Below are 23,463 nucleotides of genomic sequence, written 5' to 3'. Positions count from 1 at the left end.
CACCTTATGGTTCTCTCATTCCCAAGAGCCCAGAAGTCATTTGTTTCATCTTACCCTTTGGTAGGCAGGTAGGGAAAGAAACCATATAGAAGTCAAATCTATTTGACATCAATAAATGCTCTATAAATACTAGTTTTCACTATATCATATTTAAATATACATGTTTATGTGTAATACACACACACACGCCTATTTTTACAGTCTGAACAATGCTAAACTAATATTTATTTCATTTATAAAGACAAATTTTGGTCTGGATTTATCTGTAATCACCACATACCAAAAGCAGTATCATCCTGGAAAAGCATACATTGCACTTTTAAGATTTAAAATGCATAAAAAAATGTGATATGCCTCAACTATAAATTTCCACTATGTTATGTTGTTATAACATCTAATTTTCCAGTGTTTGAGTGCTGGTGAAGGATGTAGCATTAAAACAAGCATAGTGGGCTTCCTGGGTGGCTCAGTGGATTAAGCCTCTGCCTTCAGCTCAGGTCATGATCTCAAGGTCCTGGGATCGAGTCCTGCATCTCTGCTAGGCAGGGAGCCTGCTCTCTCTCTCTCTCTCCTTGCCTCTCTGCCTACTTGCTATCTCTCTCTGTCAAATAATAAAAATCTTTAAAAAAAAAAAAAAGCATAGAAATAAAGCTTTCAGATACCACCACAAACATCTACATACCCTATTTTCTCATGTATCTTTTATTATTAATTTTTTGTTTTTATATATTTAAACTGAAATTGTATGGGTTTTTATCTAATATATGAAATGCCAAGATTATTTCTGATAATTTCTAATTTCAAAAAATTATTACATTTATTTATATGATAAAATCACAATAAGGCCAAATGATGGGATCAAAATGGAATTGACACTTAAAATCATACAAAATACATCTAAATATGTAATTGAGTATAATCTCAGAATTGTTCATGAGAATTCACTTATTATCCTTAATTAATTAATAAGTTAATTAATTTTTAAATTATCCTTACTTTAAAGATGAAGGAAGGGAGACTCAAGAGGCCAGAGCCAGAGATTGGTTCAGATTGTGATTAAGCAGTGAAATCAGAACATAGATGAAGATTTTTTTAAACTCTAAATCCTATGCACTTATAGTTTTGTAATGCTGATGAGAGCTTGGGCTCTCAAAATCCACTTTATTATATAAATTGAAGATAAATAAATAGTTGTATCCCACTCTCATTTTTTGGAGGAAGAAAATGGGACCTAACAATGTATGGTGATATGAGTAAGCTCAAAAACAATTCCTAACATAAGGTCTCTAATACATAAACCCACTCAGTCCCAAACCTGAACATAACCATAACCTTAACCCTATCCTTGACCATTTCTCGAAGCCTGAGCTAAAACTTTATCTTTACACAGCAGCCTTAAAAATAGTACCCTAAAGAACCATGACGTTTTCTCCATTGAATCAATTTTGGGTACAGTTGGTAGAATATCTTCTCAAAGAAAATAATCACATTCTTAATAGAAAATTGACTTAGGACTTAAGATTGCTTAAGTCTTTCAATATAGAATGAAAGATATTATACAATTTTTTTGTAGTTTGAAATAAAATATCTAGATACCATAAGAAATGAATTATACTTTTGTTTGCCCAAATTTTAGACAAGTAGTACATAATAATATTAGAAAAGAAAAGTATTTAGTAGCTCCTGTTACAGGATTTTTTCCTCCTTCCCAGTCCATTGTTCTTGTCACACCACTTTGAAAAATGGAGAGGTGGACCAGGCAGAGTGGTGGGCAGCAAAGCAAGGTTTATTGAGAGACAGTGGAGGAATAGTGCAAAGCTCCCAAAAAGGAAAGGAAAGTGACCTGAGAGGGTTGCCACTGGAGTTTCTAAGTATAAGGGTTTTTATGGGCTTTTTGGTGGGCTGTTTTAATCTGATTAACCCTCCCTGTGCCTGTCATCCAGTCAGATTTCTGTTACCTATCTATCCCATGGAAAGGGTGAAGAGGCCCTTTCAGGGTGGTGTAATATCCTTTTAAGGGTGGTTTCCTCTTTTGGGAGGAGGGGCCCTTGTCCTTGCTTATTTGCCTTCCAACTATCCTTTATCACTATGAAGTAGTGTGTTTAAGTAATACCACCTAAAACTAATCTTAATCAACTTTGTATTTTTGTGAAAACTTAAAATTGGGGGGAAATTATCTCTATATTTAGAAAATTTACATTAAACATTTAGATTCTATCTAAAAACACAGAATTTGAGGAAAGTACTTTTTTGAAACTTTAAGAAATATACCCAGCTTATAAAGTAATTTTTATAACTCTCATTTTTATCCAATTATAAAATAATAATACTTTGTTTTTATTCAATGCCAGAAGAATATTCAATGCCAGTCACTTATTGTTGTCCAATATATAATTTGAGGCTCAGTTCAAATACTTATCAATAGAAACTTGAATCTTAACAGCATTGCTGTCATTTTCTCCCCAAATTTTCAAATTATTTTTCAGTTACTGATTACTTTAAAATCAACTGATTACTTTTTCAGCGAGTAAAGACTCAAATTGTTATTGGGATTAAAGCTCAGCTTTTTTAATATTGACATCAATACTTATAATAATATCGAACTATATTTAAATACTAATATCTCTCATCAATAATTTTAATCTTAGCCCTATTTCAGTGCTGAAATCTGTGCCAAAAGAAGGAAACCAACTGCACAAATCTATCTAGACTCTTTCACTTGATCATACATAGTTCAAACTTAACTAGCCAGAGAAATTGAAAACAGTATGGCTTTAGTTATTAAAGGCTTGAAATGAAATACCACTCCTATCATTTGGTTTATTTCCTAATTGTTTGTTAGTCTGAAAAGAATAAAGAGACTTTATTACTTCCTTAGTCCACCTAAAAGGAATCCTTCTGTGCCCAAACCAAATGGCATCAGAGGAAAACATGTTGAGAAAATTGATAGATTATGGTTGAGTCAGCAGATTGCTTTCATGGCTGCAAGAACGAACTGTGCTCTGGCCCTTGCCTTCCAACTTCTGGATCTAATCATGGCTCTCGGGCACTAAATCCATCTCTTGCAATTTTAAAGATAGAGAACCATATACATAATTGATAGCTTAACAACAGATACAGACCTCACAAACAGGTCCATCTAATGAAGAAACTTTCCTGAGATTCAATCAACAAGCAATTTATTGGATTTAGATGTTTCTGCTTGTTGATGGGTTTCTAAGAATGGAGGAACTGCTTAGGATTCAAAATTTAATCACTTTAAATTATGAGACACGAAGAAAAATCACGAGACAAGAAAACAAAAGAGAAGAATAAAAATTCTCCGGAGTTATTCGATGAGAGCTAAGTTATATTCAAAAGATGGCTATGCGGGCGCCTGGGTGGCTAAGAGGGTTAAGCCGCTGCCTTCGGCTCAGGTCATGATCTCAGGGTCCTAGGATCGAGGCCCGCATCGGGCTCTCTGCTCAGCGGGGAGCCTGCTTCCTCCTCTCTCTCTGCCTGCCTCTCTGCCTGCTTGTGATCTCTTTCTGTCAAATAAATAAATAAAATCTTTAAAAAAAAAAAAAAAAGACAGCTATGGATAAAATTAAACATAGCATTACAAAAATTGCAAGCTTTACATATGTGGATTTTCTTAAATGACAAATAGCTAATAAAATGGAAATATGCCCAAATCATGAATTTAGAAACTTTTATAGTCAACTAATAACAAAAGAAAAGATTAATGTAGAAATTAACATATATGGAATTGGGGCAAATAATAATTTTCACAGATAAATTATTTTCAGTGTAAAAAATTTTAGAAAAGTTGATGATACTTATATATGGCACTTGGAAAGAAGTTATAAATATTCTTTTTTTTAAGATTTTATTTATTTATTTGACAGAGAGAGAGAGAGATCAAAAGTAGGCAGAGAGGCAGGCAGAAAGAGAGAGGAGGAAGTAGGATCCGCTGAGCAGAGAGCCCTATACAGGATTCAGTCCCAGGACCCTGAGATCATGACCTGAACCAAAAGCAGCGGCTTAACCCACTGAGCCACTCAGGCACCCAAAGTTATAAATATTCTTAAAGGGATAACATTCTTCCTAATTAAGTAAGAAAAAAAATAAAAGCATCTTGTAACGTGCAAATGACTCAAAAGGTAATGGAGATTTTAACTTGGCATAATTATTTTATGCTTTTGCCTGTGAATGCATATAACTTTTCTTTCAGTAAAGATTTATTAAAATGCTACTTATTTTAGTACTTCTGATAAGTTATAAAATTTAGCTTTAGGGTTAGTCATGGCTATAGATAATTGCTATTCTTTAGATTTTCTTGAGAACACTTTATTTTTATCATCGTATCCTAAGATGAAGATTAAACTGTTCTTAAATTCTAGAATGTATTTATTATTCTCAAATGTATAATACAATGTTGACATTTTGTGAAAATAAAAACATAGGGAAATATACAGGGTAATTAGAAAAAAGAATATTTAAAAGCCAAACTCATATAAAACATGAAATATCTGAAATATTTTCTTAATATCACTGTAGTTTATCTTACTAAATATCATCGATAATTTAAATCCAGTTATATAAACATTTGCTAAACCTGCTTTCCAAAAACCCAGAACAATGAAAAGAAATTGAGATGTATAGCTAAGTACATTTTCTTTTAGAAATGCATTTATAAAGAGCCTATTATGTTTACAAAACTAAATAAAATGGTTCAGTTCATAAGTTTGTTAGTCTTCACAACATTTAAAATGATACAAACGATGAAAATTATTGGTTCAGTGACATAAAGACACATATATTAGTTAGAAAATAAAAATAAAAACAATGTTGTATGTTTTTAGGCTTTGATTGAACTGGAAACTCAGATTAAACTAGATTTTTTTTTTAAGTTTTTATTTAAAGTCCATTTAGTTAACTGGGTATACATTATAGTGATTCAAAACTTGCATACACCACCCAGTGTTCATCATAAATGCACCCCTTAATCCCCACTACCTACTTTACCCATCCTCCCACTTATATTCCCTCTGGTAACATCAGTTTTTTCTCTATAGTTAAGAGTCTGTTTATTGGTTTGTATCTCTCCTTCCCCTCCCCCTTTGCTCATTTGTTTCTTAAATTCCACATATGAGTGAGATTCTATGGTATTTGTCTTTCTCTGACTGATTTATTTCACTTAGCATAATATTCTCTAGCTCCATTAGTGTTGCTACAGATTGCAAGATTTCATTTTTATTTATTGCTGAGTGATATTGCATTATATATATCTCACATCTTCTTTACACATCCATCAGTTGATGGACACTTGGGCTATTTCCATACTTTGGCTAGTGTAAGTAATGCTGCTATAAACATCAGGGTGCATGTATCCCTTCAAATCAGTATTTTTGTGTTTTGGGGGTAAATACTTAGTAGTGCAAATGCTGGATAGTAGGGTACTTCTATTTTTAATCTTTTTTTTTTTTTTTTTTTAAGATTTTATTTATTTATTTGACAGAGAGAAATTACAAGTAAGCAGAGAGGCAGGCAGAGAGAGGAGGAAGCAGGCTCCCTGCTGAGCAGAGAGCCCGATGCGGGACTCGATCCCAGGACCCTGAGATCATGACCTGAGCCGAAGGCAGCGGCTTAACCCACTGAGCCACCCAGGCGCCCTATTTTTAATCTTTTGAGGAACCTCCATACTGTTTTCCAGAGCAGCACCAGTCTGCATTCCCATCAACAGTGCAAGAGTGTTCCTCTTTCGCCACATCCTTGCCAACACCTGTTGTTTCTTGTGTTTTTTACTGTACCCATTCTGACAGATGTAGGTGATATATCATTGTGGTTTTTATTTGCATTTCCCTGATGATCAGTGATGTTGAGCATCTTTTCATGTATCTGTTGGCCATTAGATGGCTTCTTGGAGAAATGTCTATTCATGTCTTCTGCCCATTTTAAAATTAGATTATTTGTTTTTGGGTGTTGAGTTGTGTCAGTTATTTATATATTTTGGACACTAACTCTTTATCAGATATATCATTTGCAAATGTCTTTTCCCATTCTGTGGTTTGCCTTTTAGTTTTGTTGATTGTTTCCTTCACTATCCAGAAACTATATTTTTACAGTACATTAAAGAAAAAAAATTACCCACCACAATCAAGTGGAATGTATTCCCGGGATTACAAGGGTAGTTCAATATTTGCTAATCAATCAACATGATACACCACATTAATAAAAGAAAGGATAAGACTGCAGAGACCTGGCAGGCCAGAAAGAATTGGCATGATATATTCAGAGCACTAAATGGGAAAAACATGCAGCCAAGAATACTATATCCAGCTAGGTTATCATTGAAAATAGAAGGAGAGATAAAAAGCTTCCACGACAAACAAAAACTGAAAGAATTTGCAAACACCAAACCAGCTCCACAGGAAATATTGAAAGGGGTCCTCTAAGCAAAGAGAGACCCTAAAAGTAGTAGATCAATAAGGAACAGAGATAGTATAAATAACAGTCACTGTATAGGCAATACAATGGCACTAAATTCATATCTCTCAATACTTACCCTGAATGTAAATGGGCTAAATGCCCCAATCAAAAGACACAGGGTATCAGAATGGATAAAAAAAACAAAAACCATGAATATGTTGCCTACAAGAAACTCATTTTATACCCAAAGACACCACCAGATTTAAAGTGAGGGGGTGGAAAACAATGTACCATGCTAATGTACATCAGAAGAAAGCTGGGGTTGCAATCCTTATATTGGATAAATTAGATTTTAAGCCAAAGACTATAATGAGAGATGAGGAAGGACACCATATCATACTCAAAGGGTCTGTCCAACAAGAAGATGTAACAATTTTAAATATCTATGCCCCTAACGTGGGAGCAGCCAACTATATAAACCAATTAATAACAAAATCAAAGAAACACATCAACAATAATACAATAATAGTAGGGGACTTTAACACTCCCCTCACTGAAATGGACAGATCATCCAAGCAAATGATCCACAAGGAAATAAAGACCTTAAATGACACATTGGATCAGATGGACATCACAAATATATTCAGAATATTCCATCCCAAAGAAACAGAATACACATTCTTCTCTGGTGCACATGGAACATTCTCCAGAATAAATAACATTCTGGGTCATAAATCAGGTCTCAACCAGTATCAAAAGATTGGGATCATTCCCTGTGTATTTTCAGGCCACAAAGCTCTGAAGCTAGAGCTCAATCACAAGAGGAAATTTGGAAAGAACCCAAATACATGGAGACTAAACAGCATCCTTCTAAAGAATGAATGGGTCAACCAGGAAATTAAAGAAGAATTGAAAAAATTCATGGAAACAAATGATAATGAAAACACAACGGTTCAAAATCTGTGGGACATAGCAAAGGTGGTCCTGAGAGGAAAATATATAGTGATACAAGCCTTTCTCAAGAAACAAGAAAGGTATCAAATACACAACCCAAACCTACACCTAAAGGAGCCGGAGAAAGAATAACAAAGAAAGCCTAACCCCAGCAGGAGAAGAGAAATCATAAAGATCAGCAGAAATCAATGAAATAGAAAGAAAACAAAACAAAAAAAATGAACAACAACAACAAAATCCAATAGAACAAATCAATGAAACTAATAGCTTGTTCTTTGAAAGAATTAGTAAGATTGATAAACCCCTGGCCAGACCTATCAAAAATAAAAGAGAAAGACCCAAATAAATAAAATCATGAATGAAAGAGGAGAGATCTCAACCAACACCAAAGTAATACAAAAAATTATAAGAACATATTATGAGCAACTCTACGCCAACAAATTTGACAATCTGGAAGAAATGGATGCATTCCTAGAGACATATAAACTACCACAACTGAACCAGGAAGAAATAGAAAACCTGAACAGACCCATAACCAGTAAGGAGATTGAAACAATCATCAAAAATCTCCAAACAAACAAAAACCCAGGGCCAGATGGCTTCGCAGGAGTATTCTACCAAACATTTAAGGAAGAATTAATTCCTGTTCTCCTGAAACTATTCCAAAAAATAGAAATGGAAGGAAAACTTCCAAACTCATTTTATGAGGCCAGCCTCACTTTGATCCCAAAACCAGACAAGGATCTCTTCAAAAAAGAGAATTACAGACCAATATCCTAGATGAACACAGATGCGAAAATACTCAACAAAATACTAGCCAATAGGATCCAACAGTACATAAAAAGGATTATTCACCACGACCAAGTAGGAATTATTTCTGTGCTGCAAGGTTGGTTCAACATCTGCAAATCAATCAATCTGATACAATACATTAATAAAAGAAAGAATAAGAAACATATGATACTCTCCATAGATGCTGAAAAAGCATTTGACAAAGTACAGCATCCCTTCCTGATCAAAACTCTTCAAAGTGCTGGAATAGAGGGCACATACCTCAATATTATCAAAGCCATCTACGAAAAACCCACTGCAAATATCATTCTCAATGGAGGAAAACTGAAAGCTTTTCCTCTAGGGGCAGGAACATGGCAAGGATGTCCATTATCACCACTGCTATTCAACATAGTACTAGAAGTCCTAGTCTCAGCAATCAGACAACAAAAAGAAATTAAAGGCATCCAAATTGGCAAAGAAGGAGTCAAACTTTCACTCTTTGCAGATGATATGACATTATATATGGAAAACCCAAAAGACTCCACTCCAAATCTGTTAGAACTTCTACAGGAATTCAGTAAAGTGTCAGGATATAAAATCAATGCACAGAAATCAGTTGCATTTCTTCACACCAACAAGAGGGAAGAAAGAGAAATTAAGGAGTCAATCCATTTACAATTGCACCCAAAATCTAGGGTTAGGTTAGGAATAAACCTAACCAAAGAAGCAAAGAATCTGAATCAAAGAATCTGAAGCAAAGAATCAGAAAACTATAAAGTACTAATGAAAGAAATTGAGGAAGACACAAAGAAATGGAAAAATACTACATGCTCCTGGATTGGAATAGCAAATACTGTGAAAATGTCTATGCTACCTAAAGCAATCTATACATTTAATGCAATCCCTATCAAAATCCCATCCATTTTTTTCAAATAAATGGAACAAATAATCCTAAAATTTATAAGGAACCAGAAAAGACCTCGAATAGTCAAAGGAATATTGAAAAACAAAGCCAAAGTTGGTGGCATCACAATTCCAGACTTCAAGCTCTATTACAAAGCTGTCATCATCAAGACTGTATGGTACTGGCATGAAAACAGATGCAGAGATCAATGGAACAGAATAGAGAGCCCAGAAATAGACCCTCAACTCTATGGTAAACTGATCTTCAACAAAGCAGGAAAGAATGTCCAATGCAAAGAAGACAGCCTCTTCAACAAATGGTGTTGGGAAAATTGGACAACCACATGCAGAAAAATGAAATTGGACCATTTCCTTACACCACACATGAAAATAGACTTGAAATGGATGAAGGACCTCAATGTGATAAAGGAATCCATCAAAATCCTTGAGGAGAACTCAGGCAGCAACCTCTTCCTCCTCAACCAAAGCAACTTCTTCCTAGGAACATCACCAAAGGCAAGGGAAGCAAGGGCAAAAATGAACTATTGGGATTTCATCAAGATGAAAAGCTTTTGCACAGCAAAGGAAACAGTTAAAACCAAAAGACAACTGACAGAATGGGAGAAGATATTTGCAAATGACATATCAGATAAAGGACTAGTATCCAAAATCTATAAAGAGCTTAGCAAACTCAACACCCAAAGAACAAATAATCCAATCAAGAAATGAGCAGAGGACATGAGCAGACATTTCTGCAAAGAAGATATCCAAATGGCCAACAGACACATGAAAAAGTGCTCCACATCTCTCGCCATCAGGGAAATACAAATCAAACCCACAATGAGATACCACCTCACACCAGTCAGAATGGCTAAAATTAACAAGTCAGGAAATGACAAATGCTGGTGAGGATGTGGAGAAAGGGGAACTCTCCTACACGGTTGATGGGAATGCAAGCTGGTGCAGCCACTCTGGTAAACAGCATGGAGGTTTCTCAAAAAGTTGAAAATAGAGCTATCCTATGGCAATGTCCACAATAGTCAAACTATGGAAAGAACTTAGATGTCCATCAACAGATGAATGGATCAAGAAGATGTGATATATATATATATATACAATGGAATACTATGCAGCCATCAAAAGAAATGAAATCTTGCCATTTGCAATGATGTGGATGGAACTAGAGGGTATTATGCTTAGCAAAATAAGTCAGAAAAAGACAACTATCATATCATCTCCCTGATATGAGGAAGTGGAGATGCAATGTTGGGGGTTTGGGGGGTAGGAAAAAATAAATGAAACAAGATGGGATTGGGAGGGAGACAAAGCATAAGAGACTCTTAATGTCACAAAACAAACTGAGGGGGGTTGGGGGGAGGGGGTTGCGAGAGGGGGGTGGTGTTATGGCATTGGGGAGAGTATGTGCTATGGTGAGTGCTGTGAAGTGTGTAAACCTGGCGATTCGCAGACCTGTACCCCTGGAGCTAATAATATATGTTTATTAAAAAAATAAAAAATTATGATAAAAAAAAGAAAGGATAAGAACCATATGATCACTTTAATAGATGCAGGAAAAGTATTTGGTAAAGTACAACATCCATTCATGAAAAAAAACCCTCAATAAAGTAGGGATAGATAGAACATGCCTCAAACATCATAAAGACCATATTTGAAAAACCCACAGCTAATATCATCCTCAATGAGGAAAAATTGAGAGCTTTTCTTCTATAGTCAGAAGCAAGGGAGGGATGTCCACTCTTCTTAATTTTATTCAATGTAATGCTGGAAGTCCTAGGCACAGCAGGCAGACAACACAGAGAAATAGAAGACATCAAAATTGGCAAGAAAGAAGTCAGATTTTCACTATTTGCAGATGACGTGGTACTCTACATAGAAAACTCAACAACTCCACCAAAAAATTGCTGAAACTGATACATGAATTCAACTAAAATTTACTTAAGGAGAATAAGTAAATACTCTCAAGCTATGAACATGCATGAGACTATGAAATGGAATGTATGGCATAGAGGATTAGATAAGAAACTGTACAGAATTCTGGTCCAGGGCTTGATGATTTGCTGGATCGATGATAGTCAACCTTTAAGGAACCTAACAGTGGTCAGTTATGCAAAAATGTAGGTGTGTCCCTGGGAGCCTCACTGATTACATACATTAAGAATTGACTATAACATTCCCCTCACTTTAAGATGCAGTTGTCTTTAGGTACACCCACGCATCATCAAGAACAGAATGTAATAATATATGGAACCGAGGTCAAAGCTTACCCAGGCCCAAAGACATCAACAAAAATGGAGAGCAAATAAAAAGTATTTCTGAAGTAGGCTTGATTGTGTAAGGAAAGCGAACACAGGACAGACAGATGAAACAGAAGCAAAGACTTTTTTGACTGGGCCAATGATAATCCTGTTCCTTTTTTACCTTCAAGCTTCTGTTACCTGGTAGAATCTTAATGCACTGGCTCCTTCCACGTGGCACAATGTCAGAAGTAGATTCACAGTGCAGTTGAATTAATTAATGGTGAATGTGAATAAGGGAACATTAGAGCAGAAAAACCTTCATTACATAAATGGTCATATGGAAGTACCAGTTTGTAGATAAGATCAAAGTTGTCATAGGAATAAAACATTCACTAAAAACTGGACCACTTATGAAATTAATCACCTCTCAATAATTTTTCCTGTCACTTAACATTGAAATATACTCTCACTTTCAAATAATTTATGCATAGGTCATTCTCTATATGATTTGATGAAACTAAAGAAATGGAGCAGAAGTGGGGGAGGAGGGTGGATATTAATGGAAAACAGCTACATGAGAAATTGCAAACACCTGAAAAATTTTGGGAATATCTTAAATTTGTCCAGATGGTCTCAGAAAACAGATTATACCACACGATTTTGACAAATAAGATCTGATGATGAGACTAGCTAAAAACTGGAGTAGAAAAAATGAATTTAAGTAAGGATTTTTTTTGAAAGAAGGTAGTTTATCAAAAACTTTAAGGGATTTCACTGATAAAATTGGGAAATAATTTTGTAATATGGATCAAATTGATACCAATTTATAAAAATCAACTATTGAGTTTACCATCTGTCATTATATCATCATAAAATTTGTCAAAGAAATACTACCCCCCAAATCATACTCTTAGTTTATTATTTGTGTTAAAAAAGATAAGTACCTAGTTACAATTTTGCTTTATTTTTATTAAAAACTATCTTAATTCATAGTTGAAGTTTTTTATTTTAAATATAAGGTATCAATAATTAAAAGAATTTTTCACCTGCTTATTTTCCAGTTTTTGTTTGTTTTGTTTTGTTTTTAAACCATCTCTCTCACTCTCCCTTTCAAGGTCAGTGTGGATTTTCTTAGTGGCTTTTATTCTGATATCAATTATTGGACAAGAAGAAACTTCCTGGTTTTTTTGTTTTGTTTTGTTTTTAATTTTTACTGGTCAGGACTTAATTACAACTGAGGTAGTTTTGCTTATATTTATTTGGAATGGGAGCCTGGGACATTCATTAATCTATATGTATTCATCCTCCTGACTTTTTTTTTTTTAATTAACATCATTTATTATTTGGCATCTTGTTAGAAATGCAGAGTATTAGGAGCCATCCCAGACTTATAAACCCAGATTTTACACTTTAAACATATCCTTAAATGATTCATGTATGCACTGAAGTTTAAGACACTCTAGACCAGTAGTTTTTAACCCAGTCTGCATGCAAGGCAAGTCAGAATTCTTGTTAGAGGTAGGCATTAGTAATTTTTATAATCTGTTCAGATGATTCTGATATATAGCAAGGGTGTGAACCCACTGCACATAAACCCCTTGAGGGCAAGACCATGTATTAGTTAATTTTATGACTTTCTCAAGGGCCCAATAAAATGTCTTGGCTTATATTAATGAGTCTTTGTCATACCCAGGATGGCGTTTCCTATCCTCCAAAGATATGATTTAATACAACATGAAATACAAGTGGTTGACTGAATTTTGGGATTGCAATTCTGAAGTGCTTTCCTCAGTTATGTTCAAAGGTAAATGCTATCATAGAAACATAAACCCCAGTGACCATAAATAAAGCATACTGACCTTGAGTTAAAGCTGACAGTGGCCTTTTCTTTATGAAAATAATAGCTTTTGTCACTCACCTTATGAGGTGAAATCAAGCAAATAAATAACCAAGAATTCTGCAAATATAAAATACTTTTTACATAAGAATAAGACTACTGCCTCATTGGTATTGTTCCACAGAACAAAGTATATTCTGAACACAGAAAATAGAAAATAAGATCTATAAAACTATGTATTTGCAAGGGCCGAAAGTTGGGTTCTCTTTGTCCTTAATTCATATTTGTTTCTCATTCTTTAGAATACTTCCAACGTGCACAATAAAATTCACATGTGGTTCTTTATTTCTTGTCTCAGTAACCTTTTTGACTAAGGTAAAGAAAATATCAATTTAACCTAAGTTGAAGGAAGATATTAATAGATGAGTGTTTTAACAAATCACTTATGAAGAATGCATTGATTTTTTAATTCAGTTAAGTATCCATTGGGAAAAAATGCTCAGGGTGAAACTAGTTAGCTCTGTAATGTCACTATGCTATATAACATACAAATTAATTCGTATCATTTTATATTACCCTGGTAACTCTTTCTTTGTAAGTATTTGTATATATAGGTAGCAAGATAGCATGGACTTAACACAAACTATTTGTAAAAATATCTTCTGTAATCTTTCCTCCCTAAAAATGTAGTCTCTCCTTTGTAAAAATTTAGAGAATAATTAATATAGAAACAAACACCTAGGGCTGCTTCGCTGATATGATTTATGCTTTGCGATCACAAAATATTATATCTAGTCAACTGAATTTTAAGTAGCTGAATGCTAGTCAGAAAATTTTATCCCACTTAGGAATAAGTTCACAGTGACAGAATATATTTCCCTGGTGAGTCCAGACATTGTCAGTGAGGAAAGGCTTTTAGTTGCTCCCAGTCTGGGCTTGAATCTCTAAAGAAAAAAGCACTTACTAAAACTATTATCTGAGTCACTTAAGATATATAGCTTTGACTTACAGTACTTTCTCTATTTTTCACTTCAAATATGAACAAATGAGAGCTGTTCCTCTCCCAGAAAATCTGGGAATGTCTCTTAAAGGTGGGAAAAGCTGAAAGAGAGAAAGAAAATCAATGATAACTCTATTTTTATTTGGGGAGGGAGGTGTATTTTCTGTTCTGATTTTTAAATATCTGTTCTCACTTAAAATATTCACTGAAAACCAAGTTTAAAAAAAATTCCCATACTGTTTATTTCGTAAGGAAATACTGAAATTTGATGGAGATCGGAGAATGAACCCTATTTCATTTGTGTTTCTTTCCAGATAAACACTTTTCCAGCGGTTTGTGGAAGAAAGCTGATCTTCCATCTAGTAGACCCAAAGTGCCTGAAACAAAATGGATATTTACGGATAAACCTCTTAGGGCTACAGATTCATCATTTCGCTTTGTTTCTCTGAGAAGCTCAGGAGAGTTTTGTGATTTACTAGCTGGGGAGTAATTTATTTATTGCTGACAGCTGGGCTCTGAAAGAGGAACCAGCACAAGTATCAATATAGAATGGCACAAAATAAGGATTACCAGAATATTGTGTCTTCCCTTATGATATGGGGGGCCAAATAGTCAAATGTTGATTGGAATTAACATTTTATATGAGATTGTCATGCCAATGACACCGGATCTTCAGGGTATTCCTAAAGATTCTTCTGTCATTTGACTTTCACAGAAGAAAAAGAGAAAACATGGTATTAGATGACTTAGTCCTAAAGCTGTGATAGCTGGCAGGAAGTAAATGACTTTATTGGAAGACTGGAAAATATCAAGAATTTTGACACCATTACAGCACAATGCAGGCTCTGTTTTCCCAAAATAAAGCCTAGGTAAGTGCAGATAATCATATTAGCATACAAAAAGACACAAACCTGGAGTTACAATATTAACCTCTCCTGCCTGGGCCACACTGAGGCACAGAATAATATACTGCCTTAGCACTGGCTAACTTGTAACAAGGTCCAGGCTTGATTCCAAGATGACCCTGGGGTTGTTTTGGCAAGAAGCCCTAGATCAAAACATGTGATATGTGGAGACACCAGGTGAGAGACTATTTTTGATAAGAAGAAATAACTGCAAAATGAAAGTAAATTGTTTGATATAAGGGACTTCTTTTTGACTTTGAGTTGCTTATTGACATAGTCATAAGTTTTGTTTTGTTTTTCCTATATCCAGTGTAATGGCCTTTGTTTCCTATATCCAGTGTAATGGCTGTAACTCAAAAGGAAATCCACTCTACTGCTTTTTTCCCGTTAGTTTCATCTAAGAATATGTAACTTATGTAAAAAATACAGAAGATTTTATTCTATCAACTCAGTTTCCTTCTAATGGGATATCAATAGCCGTTTTTGTTGGTATCTTAATTTCCTTTTTCTCCACAGGGTCTTTTGTTTTGGAAAGTTGTTAAGGCAAGTTTATTATGCAAATTTTGCAATATTTAAAATATTTACTTGAATAATTTCTATGCTGAAATGTCTTTATTCACAGATTACGTACTTTTGACAAACTGTATTGGTTTGATTTCTCAAAGTTCTTTATTTTTTAGACTTTATTGATGAATAATTGAAAGATACATTATTTGACATGCACAATGTGATGATTTGATATTCATATACCAAAGGACATTTTGAATTTAAGATTTATGAGCTTGAAAACAAGTAGGTAGAAAATGCTTACAATTGATTGCTGATTACATATGTACATGTACATTTTAGTAAATCTGATTTCATTTCCAATTCTTCATTTATACATTGTGAAACCTTAAAACTACTCAAGCTCACTGATCTTTATTTCCCTCAGTTACTATGACACAAATCTTTTTTTTTAACCATACTATGAAATATTCTTCTAAGTTATGATTTTATGGTCACATACAATTGTATACATCGTGCCTTTTCATATTAAATTTCTTCCTTATTGTTGGGCATGTAACTTATTTTCTCCCCTTATTTAAAAATATTACAAGAAATATTATTGTCCATTCATCTTTGGGAATGCATATTATGTAATTTTCTTCAAGTAAATTTCTAGAAGAGGCATTACAGGATCAATGGAAATGGATCTGGTAAGTTGTGTTCTTTTTTCTTTTTATAGAGGCAAATTTTTAATAAAATATGCATAAATTTAAATTTAAATGTTTTGATCCTAGTTGCTCAGCTATAGGCAACTTCTCAAAGATTTTTGAATTGGACAAGATAATATATGTATCTTTTATGTCATCCCAGGTATATTATGATATATAAAGAATATATGTATCCTTTCCTCCCCTCTCCTTCTCTTCTTCATAACTTTACTTTTAGTTCTTTACACATTTATTTTTATAACACAGATCTTACTTACAATAATATAAGTTACAAATATTATAAGTTGGAAATGCATTTAATATACCTAACCTACTGAACATCATACCTTAAACATGTTTGGAACACATACATTAGCCTACAGTTGAGCAAAATCTTCTAGCACAAGAGCTTATTTTATAACACTGTTGAATGTCTTGTAATTTGTTGAATACTATATTGAAAGTGAAAAAAACAGAATGGTTTCATGGGTAATCATGTGTTTCAGCCATATACCACCCTGATTTCATGACTAACTAGGAACTATGCCTCACTACTGCTATCCAGCAACATAAGGGATTATCAAACTACATATTGCTAACCTGGAAAAAGATCAAAATTCACAATTCAAGATACAGTTTCTACTGAATGCATATTGCTTTTGCACCATAGTAAATTTGAAAAATCATAAGTTGAACCATCATAAGTCAGGGACTACCTGTATTTTATAATATTTATTGAATATTGAATTATTCATTTTAATCATTATCTACAATATTTACATTGATTTAGAAGTTTACAAAATTGACTAACACTTGCCTTGAAATCACTACTTGACTGATATATGAGAAAAATAGTTATATGGACTGAATGTTTGTCTCTCCTCAAAATTCATATGCTTAAATTCTAACTTCCAGTTTTGTGGTATTAAGAAGTGGGGCCTTTGGGACGTGATTAGGTAATGAACATGGAGGTCTCATGAATAGAATTTGTGCAGAAAGGGACTCTAGAGTGTTATCTAGCCCTCCTTCTGTCATGTGAGGATACAATGAGAAAATGCCCATGAAATAGTGCTCTTACCAGAACTCCATGACGCTGGCACCCTGATCTTGGACTACAGCCCTCAGAACTGTGAGGAATAAAATTCTGTTGTTTATAAGCCACCAAATCTACAGTATTCTGTTACAGTAGCTTGAACTAAGACAAACAGATTATTTATATATACTATCTGTATATAATATATAATCGGAAAATATTATATAATATATATGCAATAAAGATATATATGCAAATAGATATATTATGTAGAAAGTAGTAAGTGCCTTAAAAGAGAATGCATTCTTTCAATTATCCATCCTAAGAATGCTTGTTTTATTTTCAATAGTGGGTTCAGGATGGCATGACAGTTTTAGTGGAAGCCCCGTCAAATATCTAGTATCAGTGTAAAATGATACCAGATTCCTGACAATTAGCTCCCATCAAAACTTAGCTAGGCTGTCTTTGATGAACACTTTGCCTTTCGTATTCCTCATCTTGGTGGTCATCTTCAGTAACCCTGCCATGTTTACAAGGACACCATGGCTTCAATCAGAAACTCAGAATTCATTTAAAAAGCCCAATGAGACAGGTCACTCTTTCAGGTTTATTTCATAATGATGATGCTATCAAATACTATAATTCTCCATGGAGTTACAAAACAAAAGAATGGAGATACTTTCCTGAGACAGTTTACACATTCAGGAAACGCATGTGTATGAGAATCAATGTAACTTAGTCCAATATTACACAATTGTATAACACTAATCATCATATTATGTATCATTTTTATTTTTTAATTTATTTTATTTTTTTCATTGAGATAAATGTACTCTTTAATCCCCATTACCTATTTTACCCATCCCCCCAAACTGGTAACCATCAGTTTGTTCTCTGTAATTAAGAGTCTCTTTCTTAGTTTCTCTCTCTTTTTTTTCTCCCTTTGCTCATTTGTTTTATTTCTTAAACTCCACATATGAGTGAGATCGTATGGCATTTGTCTTTTTCTGGCTGACTTACCACTTAGCATAATACTCTCTAGCTCCGTCTGTGTTGTTGCAAATACTGACTTCATTTTTATTTATGGCTGAATAATATTCCAGTGTGTGTGTGCATATACATACATATATATATGTATATACAAAAAACACATATCTATCCATTCATCAGTTGATGGACACCTGGACTCTTTCCGTAATTTGGCTATTGAAAAATCTGCTATAAACATCAGGATGCATGTATCCCTTCAAATTAGTATTTTTGTGTTCTATGGGTAAATACATAGTAGTATAATTGCTGGGTAGTAGGGTACTGTGATTTTTAAGTTTTTGAGGAAACTCCATAGTGTTTTCCAGAGTGGCTGAACCAGTCTGCATTCCCATCAATAGTGCAAGAGGATTCCCCTTTCTCCACATCCTCACCAATACCTTTTGTTTCTCGTATTTTTTTATTTTAACCACTCAGACAGGTGTGAGGTGATATCTCATTGTGGTTTTGATTTGCATTTCCCTGATGGTCAGCAATGTTGAGCATTTTTCATGACTGTTGGCCATGTAGATGGCTTCTTTGGAGAAATATCTATTCATGTTTTCTGCCCATTTTTAAATTAGATTATTTGGTTTTAGGGTGTTGAGTTGTATCAGTTCTTTATATATTCTGAATACTATCAAATATGTCATTTGCAAATATTTTCTCCCATTCCATAGGTTGCCTTTTGGTTGTGTTGATTAGTTTTTCATTGTGCATAAAATTTTTATTTTGATCTAGCTCTAATACTTTATTTTTGCTTTTGTTTCCCTTGATTTAGGAGACCTATCTAGAAGAATGTTGCTATAGCCATTGTCAGAGAAATTACTGCATTTGTTATCTCCAAGAATTTTTATGGTGTCAGATCTCCATTTAAGTCTTTAATCCATGGTGAGTTTATTTTTGTGAATGGTGAAAGAAGATGTTCCATTTTCATTCATTTGCATGTTGCTTTCCAGTTTTCCCAACATCATTTGTTGAAGAGACTGTCTTTCTTATTGGATATTCTTTCCTCCTTTGTCAAAGATTAACAGACTATATAACTATAAGTTTATTTCTGGGTTTTCAGTTTTATTCTATTGATCTATACATCTGCTTTTATGCCAGTACTATACTGTTTTAATTACAACCACTTTGGTAAGGGTATCGGGTACATACCTCAATATCATAAAAGCCATCCATTAAAAACCGATAACAAATATCATTCTCAATGGGGAAGAACTGAGAACTTTTCCCCTAAGGTCAGGAACATGGAAGGGATGGCCACGATCACCACTGCTATTCAACATAGTACCAGAGGTCCTAGCCTCAGCAATCAGATAACAGAAAGAGATAAAAGGTATCCAAATGGGAAAAGAAGTCAAACTCTCACTCTTTGCAGATGACATGCAGATGTGAAAACACAAAAGACTCCACTCAAAGACTGCTAGAACTCATACAGGAATTCAGTAAAGTGTCAGAGTATAAAATCAATGCACAGAAATCGGTTGCATTTCTAAACACCAACAAAACAGAAGAAAGAGAAATTAAGGAGTTGGTCCCATTTACAAATGCAACCCAAACCATAAGATACCTAGGAATAAACCTAATTAAAGAGGCAAAGAATCTGTACTCAGAAAACTAGAGCATACTCATGAAGGAAATTGAGGAAGCCACAAAGAAATGAAAAAAGTTCCATGCTCATGGATTGGAAGAATAAATATTGTGAAAATATATATGTTACCTAAAGCAATCTGCACATTTAATGCAACTGCTATGAAAATACCACCAACGTTTTTCAAAGAAATAGAACAAATAATCCTAAAATTTATGAGGAACCAGAAAAGACCCCAAATAGCCAGAGGTATGTTGAAAAAGAAAGCCAAAGTTGGTGGCATCACAATTTCAGACTTCAAGCTCTATTACAAAGCTGTCATCATCAAGACAGCATGGTACTGGCATGAAAACAGACACAAAGATCAATGGAAATGAATAGAGAGCCCAGAAATGGACCCTCAATTCTATGGTCAACTGATCTTTGACAAAGCAGGAGAGAATGTTCAATGGAAAAAGACAGTCTCTTCAATAAATGGTGTTGGGAAAATTGGACAGCCCCATGCGGAAGAATGAAATTGGACCATTTCCTTACACCACACACAAAAATAGACTCAAAATGGATGAAAGACCTCAATGTGAGACAGAAATCCATCAAAATCCTTGAGGAGAACTCAGGCAGCAACCTCTTTCTCCTCAACTACAGCAACTTCTTCCTAGAAACATCACCAAAGACAAGGGAAGCAAGGGCAAAAATGAACTATTGGGACTTCCTCAAGATGAAAAGCTTTTGCATAGCAAAGGAAACAATCAGCAAAACCAAAAGACAACCAATAGAATAGGAGAAGATACTTGCAAATGACATATCAGATAAGGGTTAGTATTCCAAATCTATAAAGAATTTATCAAATTCAACACCCAAAGAACAAATAATCCAATCAAGAAATGGGCAGAACACATGAACAGACATTTCTGCAAAGACGACATCTAAATGGCCAATAGACACATGAAAAAGTGCTCAACATCACCCAGCATCAGGGAAATACAAATCAAAACCACAGTGAGATATCACCTGACACCAGTCAGAATGGCTAAAATTAGCAAGTCAGGAAATGACAGATGTGGGCCAGGATGCAGAGAAAGGGAAACCCTCCTGCACTGTTGGTGGGAATGCAAGCTGGTGCAGCCACTCTGGAAAACAGCATGGAGGCTTCTCAAAAAGTTGAAAATAGAGCTATCCTATGACCCAGCAATTGCTCTACTAGGTATTTACCCTAAAGATACAAATGTAGTGATCTGAAGGGGCACATGCACCTGAATGTTTATAGCAGCAATGTCCACAATAGCCAAACTATGGAAAGAACCTAGATGTCCATCAACAGATGAGTGGCTAAAGAAGATGTGATATACCTACATACATACACACATACAATGGAATACTAGGCAGCCATCAACAACAACCGAAAGCTTGCCATTTGAATAACATGGATGGAACTAGAGGGTATTATGCTAAGCAAAATAAATCAGTCAGAGAAAGACAATTATCATATGATCTCTCTGATATGAGGAATCTGAGAAACAAGATAGAGGATCATAGGGGAAGGGAGGGAAAAATGAAACAAGATGAAATCAGAGAGGGAGACAAACCATAAGAGACTATTAATCTGAAGAAACAAACTGAGGATTGCTGGAAGGAAGGGGGATGGGAGGGATGGGGGTGGCTGGGTGATGGACACTGAGGAGGGCATGTGCTATGGTGAGTGCTGTGAATTGTGTAAGACTGGTGAATCACAGACCTGTACCCCTGAAACAAATAATACATTATATGTTAATAAAAAATTACAACCACTTTGTAATGTAATTTGAAGTTTACAATTATGATACTTCCAGTTTTGTTTTTCTTTATTCAAGACTGCTTTGGCTATTTGGTCTTTTGTAGTTCCATACATATTTTAGGATGATTTGTTCTAGTTCTGTGAAAAATGCGGTTGGTATTTTGATAAGGATTGTATTAAAGCTATAGATTGCTTTAAGACATATGGGCATTTTAACAATATTTGTTCTTCCAGCCCAATGTAACTTAGTCCAGTACCACAAATTTAATTACATAAAACTAATAATCATATGACTTAGCATTTTTAAGTTAAATGTTTGATTCTATTAATATTTGTATATTAACTTAATTACTTTCTAGCTTAAAAAAAATGTGCCATTTAATGTTTGGATTCAGTTTCTCCCTATGTCTACATCATACTTGCCGGTAATTTAAGCCCTGAGGACAAAAGCATTAAACTGTTTCAGGAGTTACCATATATAATTTTTATGCCAAATTTCTAAAGTAAATACTATTTCTTATTTTTAACAGTTGAGTAACAACTTCAGCAAACTTAAGTAATTTCTCCTAGTTCTTGCAGTTAATAAATGTGAGAAAATTTGACCAAACCCAGTCACATGGCAGAGGCCAAAGTAAATAATGGGAAGGACAACAACATAAGGGCTTCATTTTGAGTAGCTTGATTCCTTGAGGGACAGCAAAGTAAAAGTCTACTAAATGATTATTTATCCAGAAGTTCAGAGAACTTCTTATTTAGAGATTTCATAAACACTTTACCAAAACACATTTTTATTTGCTATAATAGTCACAGAAATGTACATTAAACTTTCAAAATATTATAATGTATGTCTAGAATTAAAAAACTCCTAAACATTTTTTAGATATTTTTGACTCATATTTATTTTTTCATATTTATTATGTACTATTAAGTACTCTAAAATATGAAGGTAAATGATGAGATAGACATATTTACTGTGCTTATGAATGCCAAAGGGACATTAAATAAGGACTTAAATAAGTAAGTTTTAAATAAAATTGGATGAAGTTCTATTTTTTGAAGTTCAATATATATATGGTGAAATAGCAAACATGAAACATGGTTTGTAGCTTCAGAGATACTTTTATTTGCTTCAAAAATTCTAAAAAATAAATATAAAAATGAATAAACAAATTAATAAAGTCCTACATACTTCCCTCAAAACTGATTTTCCTGTTGTACCAGAGTAGTGTTTTCTATTTTAATTTTGTGAAGTTATACAATTATTTTAACAATGGAGGCATTTACTTCACAGGATAATATCATAGTTCATCACAATTTCTCACAAATAATATATGCTTCCTAAATATTTGTGTAAAATTCAATGTGTTAAAAATTCCAAAATAAATTTTGTGGTGTGATTTTTTTGATCTCTTTATTTAAGGTTAAAGCCAAAGTAACAGAAGTATATTTGAAGAACCATTGATCATTGATTTGACCTTATTATAAGGGCCGGAGCAACTTGGCAGTCATGAGGTTCAGTGACAACTGCATAATTTTCAGTATCACAGACTGGGAGAAAGGTTTACCAAAAGTAGTCAATTATAGAATTCTCCAAAGAATAGTGTCTATTATGACTGAACATGGAAGCCATAGGTCCAAGCTATAGAAGCAGTAAGATTATTTCTGTGTTTTAAAAAATAAAACAAAATAATTAGAAACCCACAGAAACAGGCTCGTAAATACACAGAACAAACTGGTGGTTGCCAGCGCAGAGGGGATTACGGGGAAGGGTGAATGAAATAGGTGAAGGGGATTAAGA

General features: G+C 34.1%; 1 long non-coding RNA gene across 3 annotated transcripts in view; it reads left to right on the top strand.

Moving 5' to 3' along the window:
* Positions 1–21,679, top strand: part of LOC131838521 (uncharacterized) — a 55,578-nt gene extending 33,899 nt beyond the window's left edge. The window contains exons 2-4 of one of the 3 annotated variants that reach the window (XR_009356634.1): positions 14,452–15,006; positions 16,143–16,241; positions 19,079–21,679. This is a non-coding gene — a long non-coding RNA (uncharacterized LOC131838521). Of the gene's footprint in view, positions 1–14,451; positions 15,220–16,142; positions 16,242–19,078 lie in introns of all 3 variants that reach the window. The other 2 variants (XR_009356633.1, XR_009356631.1) reach the window with 2 other exon arrangements.
* Positions 21,680–23,463: the final 1,784 nt, after the last annotated feature.

This window comes from Mustela lutreola, chromosome 8 (assembly GCF_030435805.1).
Source record: "Mustela lutreola isolate mMusLut2 chromosome 8, mMusLut2.pri, whole genome shotgun sequence".
Taxonomy (NCBI): domain Eukaryota; kingdom Metazoa; phylum Chordata; class Mammalia; order Carnivora; family Mustelidae; genus Mustela; species Mustela lutreola.
This window is presented reverse-complemented; position numbering and strand designations above follow the sequence as displayed.